Raw genomic sequence first — 7,540 nt, forward strand, 5'->3', positions numbered from 1 at the left:
GTAAAGATTGAGACAGGTTGTCAGAGTCATTTCTATTGCTGCCTAAGAGCCCTACCCCTACTTAAGATATTGCTTGAAAGGAGTTGGTTGAGTGACTGCACTTGCCCCTTTGACTGCTGGATTGATTGACTTTGCCAGCTTCAAACCCTACTGTTCTAAGGATAAGGAAAGGAACTGAAGGGGGATGAAAATATAGCTCATATTCTTCTCTTCCTTAGACCCACCATCTATCTAGTTAGCTTCCTCGGTGAAAGAAAGGGAAATCATTTTTAACATTAGCTCTTCCGGAGCACTCTCTTAGCTTAACTATCTACTAGGGAATCTTAACTAAAGCCTACGATATTTTACTTCTCTCTTTTGAGAAGCTTCCAGTGCGCTTCAGGGGTTCTCGAGTAGGGGAAAGGGGAAGGACAGAGAGGATACCATCTAAGAAGGACAGTTGGAGTTGACGGTACAGTAAGAGCTGTTGCTAGAATAACTAGTGTTGATGGAATAGAAGCTCTTCCTACTCTCGTATCCGATGAAGAACAGGCCCAAGGGACATCCATGGACAACCGCCACCCACGTGGTTTAGCTAATTCAACAGCCTTCGGAGAAAAGCGACAAGTACCACTGGACAAGCAAATCACTTTTGAAACCACCTTTAAGGATCCTCTTACGGTGAAATGCCGGATTGATGCTAGGATATCCGGAGCGAGTCAGCTAAACAGAGACGGAAATCTCAGTACTATTCTGGCCAGGGTATGCTTGTTGAATTGAAGGCATACCGCTCACTGCTTCAAATAGAAAGATATTGGTTTAATCTCAAAGCCTCGCCAGAAGACGTTCCACAAAAGCATTATTTCTCTTGTTCCTTGAGCAATTGAGGAAGCGAAGCGGGCTGCTTGTCTTGCCTCGAGCCCATAGGAGAAGTACTGCTCTGGACTAGGATGGTGCTGTTCTGCTTAAAACTAGGCTAGGAAATGGGCCTAACTCCACTCAGATGAGAGAGCTTCCTATAGGTTGAAAGGCCCCTCAGGGAAGGAGCATTTCCTCAATCTCTTCCAGAAATAGGAGCTCGAAACCTTGCAAGCGGGAAAGCTTCTATCTCTTATAGAGAATCGACATAGGGGAAAGAGAACTACAAGAAGTCTACAACCTTACTAATAACTAAGAAAGGTGCTTTCCTTTACTAATGCAAGACTCCTTTCATTCTCAAAGTAGCTGTCTCTGTCCCGCTATTCCTGCTTCTGGAATAGAGTAAGCTTCTCTTCTTTCGCTGCCTCTGCCTCTCCTCTGGTTTAGAACCCCCAAATCCACAATGACAATGATTGCTTCAAGGTCCATCTTAATAGAAGACCCGATCCATCTTCTCTTGAATCTCGACATTTCATCCAAAGAATAGAAAATGGTTAACACATGCCGATTGGAGAACGTATTCCCTTCCCAGCTATTAGTGAAACAGGGGCCATCACTCTAATACGAATCGAAAGAATCACTATCGGGTTTGGTACCAACCAAGATTATCGTGGTTGAAATACCATCAATTTTTCATAGTTATTAGAGCTTCTAATTAAGTCGATTAAAATAATATTCTGATTCAATCAGTATTATCTCGTTCATACTCCTCACCTGAGAAGCATTTCACTAACCACCTGAGGAGCAGTAACAAGTACCTCCCTTGGGGTCGGGTAGCTACAGTCACACACAGTTCCTGTACACAGTAAGACAGTAGCAGCAGTAGCTACTGTAGCGTAAGACAGTCACTCTCACAAGTATGGTTTAAACAATGTTCTATCGGTTTGACCACCAGGTTTAACAAGTTTGAAACATAGGGTAGATGGTCTAGCTACCAAACTGTAGCTGCAGTAGCTACACTGTACCTCCTTAGCCAGTAGCCAGTAGCCAGTGGGTAGGAAACCTTGCCCGCCAACTAAAAAAAAGAGCGATTGAGAGTGGATTTCAGGTTCGATAGTGTCGAGAAGGTATTAGCCACCGGTGACCATACTTTCGTAAAAGCACCATTGGGCGGTGGTTCCTCTTCTCTTCTTCCTCTTGAACCTCGAACAAAAAAAGATCTCGGCATCAGCTCGACTAAGAGTTCCGAATAAAAAAAGTAAACTTCACTTTACTTAAGACGAAGGAACCGAGTGCAAAAAAACAAAAACCGGTTTCGCTTCAAACTACTAGTAATTAAGACTAAAAGTAAGGAAGTCCTTTTCTTGACTTTGGCCTGCGTTCATTATACCTACCCCCTTTTTAATGAACTTTATTTCAATCTCAACAAAGAAATGAAAGCATAACTCTTTGCTTGTTGTCCTCTTACTTACTCAATTGTGGAGGTCTCTCGGGTGTCTGATCCGATCAGTCTCGTGATGAAGAAAATTCCGATCTTCCACTAAGAAAGGTCTCGTCATGACAACTCAATTTGTCCGGTAAACTACTAGGGGCTCCCCATCGTTTAGTAAAAGGGAGGGGAGATTTGCTCCTCATCCGGGGGTTCATTTCATTCATTATGCACTCAAAAGTGAAGGTCTTAAAAACTTCATAGAATTCATGATCGGCCATTCCATTTGTGCTTTTAGCAAGTAGGCGACGCGAATCTATTTCTATGCTTCAATCGGATACCAATTGATTGGATGCGTTTGAAGCCTCGAGATGACTTGCAGAAAAAAAGCTTTCTAGGTTTGTCTTCTGTCTCCGTAACAAATGGTCCATTTATTGATGGGTGAACGACGGGGATTGAACCCACGCGTGGTTGATTCACAATCCACTGCCTTGATCCACTTGGCTACATCCGCCCCTACCCCCGCACTTCAGTCTCTATCTACGATAAGATCATTTCTGAACTCCCCTATGACCGCTATCAAAGAGAAGCTTTTTCCTATACTATAGTTGCAAGTCTATTGTTCTCTTTCCGAATTAGGTGAAACATAGCTTCAAACAAAGAGGTTGGGCTGTTCACTTCATTGATTTGACTTCACTTTACTTAAGATTAAAGAAAGAGAGGGGCCGGGAGGGCAGTAACGGCTCATTTAGTAGACAGCGAGCGAGCAGCAAGCACCTACTCCTATCAAAATGAAAAGAAGCTGAACTTGAATTGAAGAAGCGAGCCCCTATCAGAGAAAGGAAAGCCGTTGCGCGTTAGCGCATCCGTTTTCTTGCTCGTTAGCGCCCTTCCTTCAGCTGGCTTCGCCTTATCTATTCATCTCTTTTTTAAAATGGATATTTAGGGATCTCTCTTGTTCATAGATCTTGAAACCAGATCTATCCCCGGAAGAACCAACACTTAAAGGGTGTAAGCAACGGAAGGTTCTCACCCTGTCCCCGACATTGTTCTCCGACGATGTCCCCTAGGCGAAAGGGGACACCATTCTCTTTCTTTCTTCAATCGTTCCGATCAGGACAAGTGGGTTGGTTCGTTTCGTCCTCCTATCTACGCAATTCTATGTCTTCGTTCGTGATCATGTTGGGCGAAAGTTGTAGAGGAGCGGCTGTGAAAGGGCTCTTCCCCCCTTTCCATTGAAGTAGAGAGGGCTTCCTTCTCCGCCATTACGGCCTATTATAGGAATTTTACCGATGCTGAAGGTAGCTTGCTTACCAAGCCACCCACTTGAGAAACTGGTCGCTAGAAAGAAGCGACAAGGAAGCAAAGCTGTCTACGAAGCTTTGCTTCTCCCCCTGTAGTCGTAATACTCGGCTTGTCGCTACTTTGATTCAAAAGGTAACCGATGGTTCCCGACTTTCTATGGTTTCCGCAACCGTAACCCTTTTTCCGATTACGTAAACTTTTTCTTTTTCATAGCGATACGCTCTAAAAAAAGTGAAGGATAAGCAACCCTTCTAGAAGAAGCGGTAGCTTCCCGCCTCCTTCATTCCTACTGCCTCCTTCGGTGAGAAGTTCCCTTCCATAAAATGAAAAGAAAAAAAGAAAAAAAAAAGAAAAAAATGCCTGATTGGTCTGCTCAGCAAACGTACAAAGTGGACCGCTGTTTGGCTGACCCCCTTCTTCCCATTCGGGTTGGGTTGACCCAAAAGTACAGTAAGAAGGAATGGAACCGCTTGAGAGTCGTCTGAAGTTCACACTTGGGTAAAGACGACTGACTTTGGAAACGGAACACGAACCAATTTAAGCTATTCCGGCTTCTTATTGAGCGTAGCGAAATCAAAGTTTTTGAGAAAGTCAGCGAAGTTTCTATGATGTTCTACCTTTGCGCAGTCTCGCTCCACAGTGACAGCGGAAGGCTCCGCACCTGAGCCTCGTTAGACTCAGCAGAAGTGTAAGGTGTAAGTGAAGAGAATAGAAGAGATGAAGTCCGCCCCTTAGCCTAGTCTATATCCACAGCTGACGCAACTCCGTCTCACTACTACTTAATTAATTCATTAATGGCTAAACATTTTCATAACCTGAGCTTTCCTTAACCAGTTGACCTTACTTCGTAACCTTAGCCTCTCTTTCTTTATAATTCGACTAAGTGACTTCGTAACCGAAACCTACTTTTTTTCTTACTGTAGCATAGGCCTTCGCCACTTCAAACGGGCCCTTCGCCCCTCTTTTTTTTCTTAGAAAGAGCGGGGCCTTACTTATTCAGGGGGTGGGGGAACCCGTAGGAAGGGGGGACGAACCGCCGAATTGACATCTGAAATCGCCAACATGAACACAAACGAAATCTTTAATTTCGTATAGAAAGAAAACGAACCACTTATATTCTCGGAGCCCACGGAGCGGTATATGAAGAATGGCTTTTTGGTCCCTTTCGTCCAGTGGTTAGGACATCGTCTTTTCATGTCGAAGACACGGGTTCGATTCCCGTAAGGGATAGGTACTCATTCCCGGCCGCTTTCAGTTAGTGTTCATTGCTGAGTGATCGCTCGCTATCCGGCTGGAAAAGGTGGTCCGGAAGCTTCCTCTCTCCCAGCAAGCAAGATGAGATCACCACTTCTCTCGGACTTCCTTTACTTCGTAACCTTAGCTTTAGATGTCCTTTCATAGATTCTCGAACCTCCGACAGACATAATATCCATATGCGTTCTTTCTCTCCTCCCCTCAGCCATAGAGTCATCTTTCCCCCTTTTTCACTATCTCGCCCAGCATATCTGCCGGGAGCAAGAGCATATCCAAGTCCCCTATTCAGTTGAATCAGATCTAGTAGCGCTCACTGCTGAGGCGAAATAAAGGAACAAGATACGGCCAAAAAGCCGGAAATTCTCGCGCAGGAACAAGCGTAGGCCTGTAGCGCGCCCTTCAACCAGGAAGAAGTGTTTTTCTTGGCGAAGCGAGGAAGCACAGTTGCGCGCCTCTCCATAGCCCCTCTATACTCTAGAGGTATTAGTACCAAGCTGGAAGCTTGCTGTGTAATTTCATAAAGAAAGGTGTGTGAACCTCAGCGAGTCCGGGTTTCATTTCAAACTAGCCTCCTGGACTGAACCTACCTTCTTAATAGGTTATAACTATCAATAAAGTAGGAATGGCAGAGAAGGAGATGCGTTTTCTTGAGTTACAGATAAGGAACTCCATTCTGTTGACTCTACCAGATAGAATAGAACCCGTCTTTTTTCATAGTCTAGTCAAAAGAAGAGTTTGATCCTGGCTCAGAAGGAACGCTAGCTATATGCTTAACACATGCAAGTCGAACAGGGAGCTGGGCAGAGGGAAAAGAGGCTCCTAGGGTTTATGAGAATCATATATATGATCTCGTCTAAAGGCAGGGTGAGCTTTCTCACTATACAATGTAAAAAAAGGACCAACGACGATGAAAAAGGAGTAGGAGCTAGCTTTCATTGAAGTAGGGGCGGAATCGAAGCGAAACAATTCTGAGTTCATGCCACGACGATCTATATGGAAGGGAAGTTTGATGCATTCCTGTTGAGAATGAAGAAGAAGAGATATCTTCTTTTGAACAGGAAAATTGGGTCACATCTTCTTCTATTTTGCTTTGCCGGAATTCTTTGATTGCTCCGTACGAATTTACAATGGAATCCTGTTCGTTGTAAGTCACTGAAGGAGGTCATCAATTTGGAGAGTTTTCTCCTACACGGAAACGAAGATCTTCGAGAACTAATATTGGACCGGGAATCAAAAAGGGAAAAAAGTAAAGTCTAAGCGCATATGGCACGAAAAGGAAATCCGATTTCGGTAAGACTTGATCTAAATCGTAGTTCAGACTCAAGTCGGTTCAGTGAGGGCGACCGCGAAAGTCACCGAAGGGGTCAGTCTTTTCCTTCACCCCAGATTAAAAAAAGTAAAGCGGGAAGGGCGTTGCAGATGTCCGGGACGGACACGACTTCTTCTAACGCTAGAAGACCACTGGAACACACCCGGGACCAGAGCATGTTGTGAAAGAAGCACACTGGGCGGGCGTGCTTCGACCGTGTATCCGGGGCATAGTTGGATGTAGATATCATGAACGCGAGGTGCAGGATACCAGGCCGAGAAAGCCGGGCAACCACTCCCCTATGTGCCAATCGCTAGTGCAGCCAGGGCCCCGGCGCCCAGCTCCGCTGGAGAGGCCTAGCCTAATCTGAGAAGTGCTAATTCGGTTCGGATAGACTTCATTCAAGAACGCCGCCGCCCTTGGAATCAATAAGAAAACAAGTGCTAAGTTTCAGATCAGTGAATAAACCGAAACGAAAGAAGAGCCCTTTCTCTCTCGGCGCCTAAAGCGCACTATGCTCCGCTTCAACAAATGAGAGTTTTCGGTGGAACCGGTGAACCACGCGAGCCGCGTGGGACAGAGGGCTCGTAGTACCTGCTACCGCAGCTATGCGGTGGAAGGGAAGGAGCCTAAACTGACCTTTTTTCTTTGAAAAAGAAAAAAAGCAGTACAAGGAGATTAGACTCTCGGATGAGACTAAGTAGCTACCGACCGTTCCGACGCGCCCTTGACCTATCTTGATTAAGACCGAAACCTATCTAATCGAAAGTGGGGTCTAGTTTAAGCTGTCAAAGAAATGGCCTGGAAAGAATAACCACTAGTAGGGATATAGACGGAGTCTCGCTCAGTAAAGAGAGTTATTCGTAGAACAGGAGAAGAGCCTTGACTTTCTATTATATTAGTCCAGCACGCTAGCTGCAATCTTCCTAAAGCAAGAAGGGAAGGGAGAAAGTTTACTTTAAGAAACAAAGGCCTTCTCTTCTATTTCGATTCTAATCGGTGCGTTATCGCTTTGATTTCTCGTTAGCTAGGCTTCAATAAGGACGTTTAGGCTTTACTAATATAGATAGAAAAGAAAGGTTTCATCAGGGTGCGAAGGTTTGGAACCTTATACAAACAAAGAGCGTTTTCTTTCAAATGACAACTGCCTCTTCCTGCTGCGAGGCCTTGCACGAAACCAAACCCCCCCCCTGCCCGCTCAAGTACCAGTTGCTTCGCAGGTAGGCCCACTTAGGTTAGAGGGGCATTGTCCCTCAGTTCTTACCAACCCCCGGTGTGTAATCGACATGTTGTTAGCTTCAACTCGTTCGAATAAGAATCTGCAATTACCTCTGCTGTCAATTTCTTATTCATTCAGGGCGCTCGGCCGGTGCTCCTTTCTCAAACCAGAACAACTCTGAACGTTA

At 45.1% G+C, this 7,540-nt stretch overlaps 1 non-coding gene across 1 annotated transcript; it reads left to right on the forward strand.

The window, feature by feature from the left end:
• The first annotated feature begins 4,729 nt into the window (after nt 1-4,729).
• TRNAE-UUC (transfer RNA glutamic acid (anticodon UUC)) lies at nt 4,730-4,801 on the forward strand. The gene has a single exon. It is a non-coding gene; the product is annotated as a tRNA-Glu (tRNA).
• The last annotated feature ends 2,739 nt before the right edge of the window (nt 4,802-7,540 follow it).

Source organism: Bidens hawaiensis, unplaced genomic scaffold, assembly GCF_021521415.1.
Source record: "Bidens hawaiensis isolate Kalapana, Puna unplaced genomic scaffold, B.hawaiensis_p1.1 tig00041660_1, whole genome shotgun sequence".
Lineage (NCBI taxonomy): Eukaryota > Viridiplantae > Streptophyta > Magnoliopsida > Asterales > Asteraceae > Bidens > Bidens hawaiensis.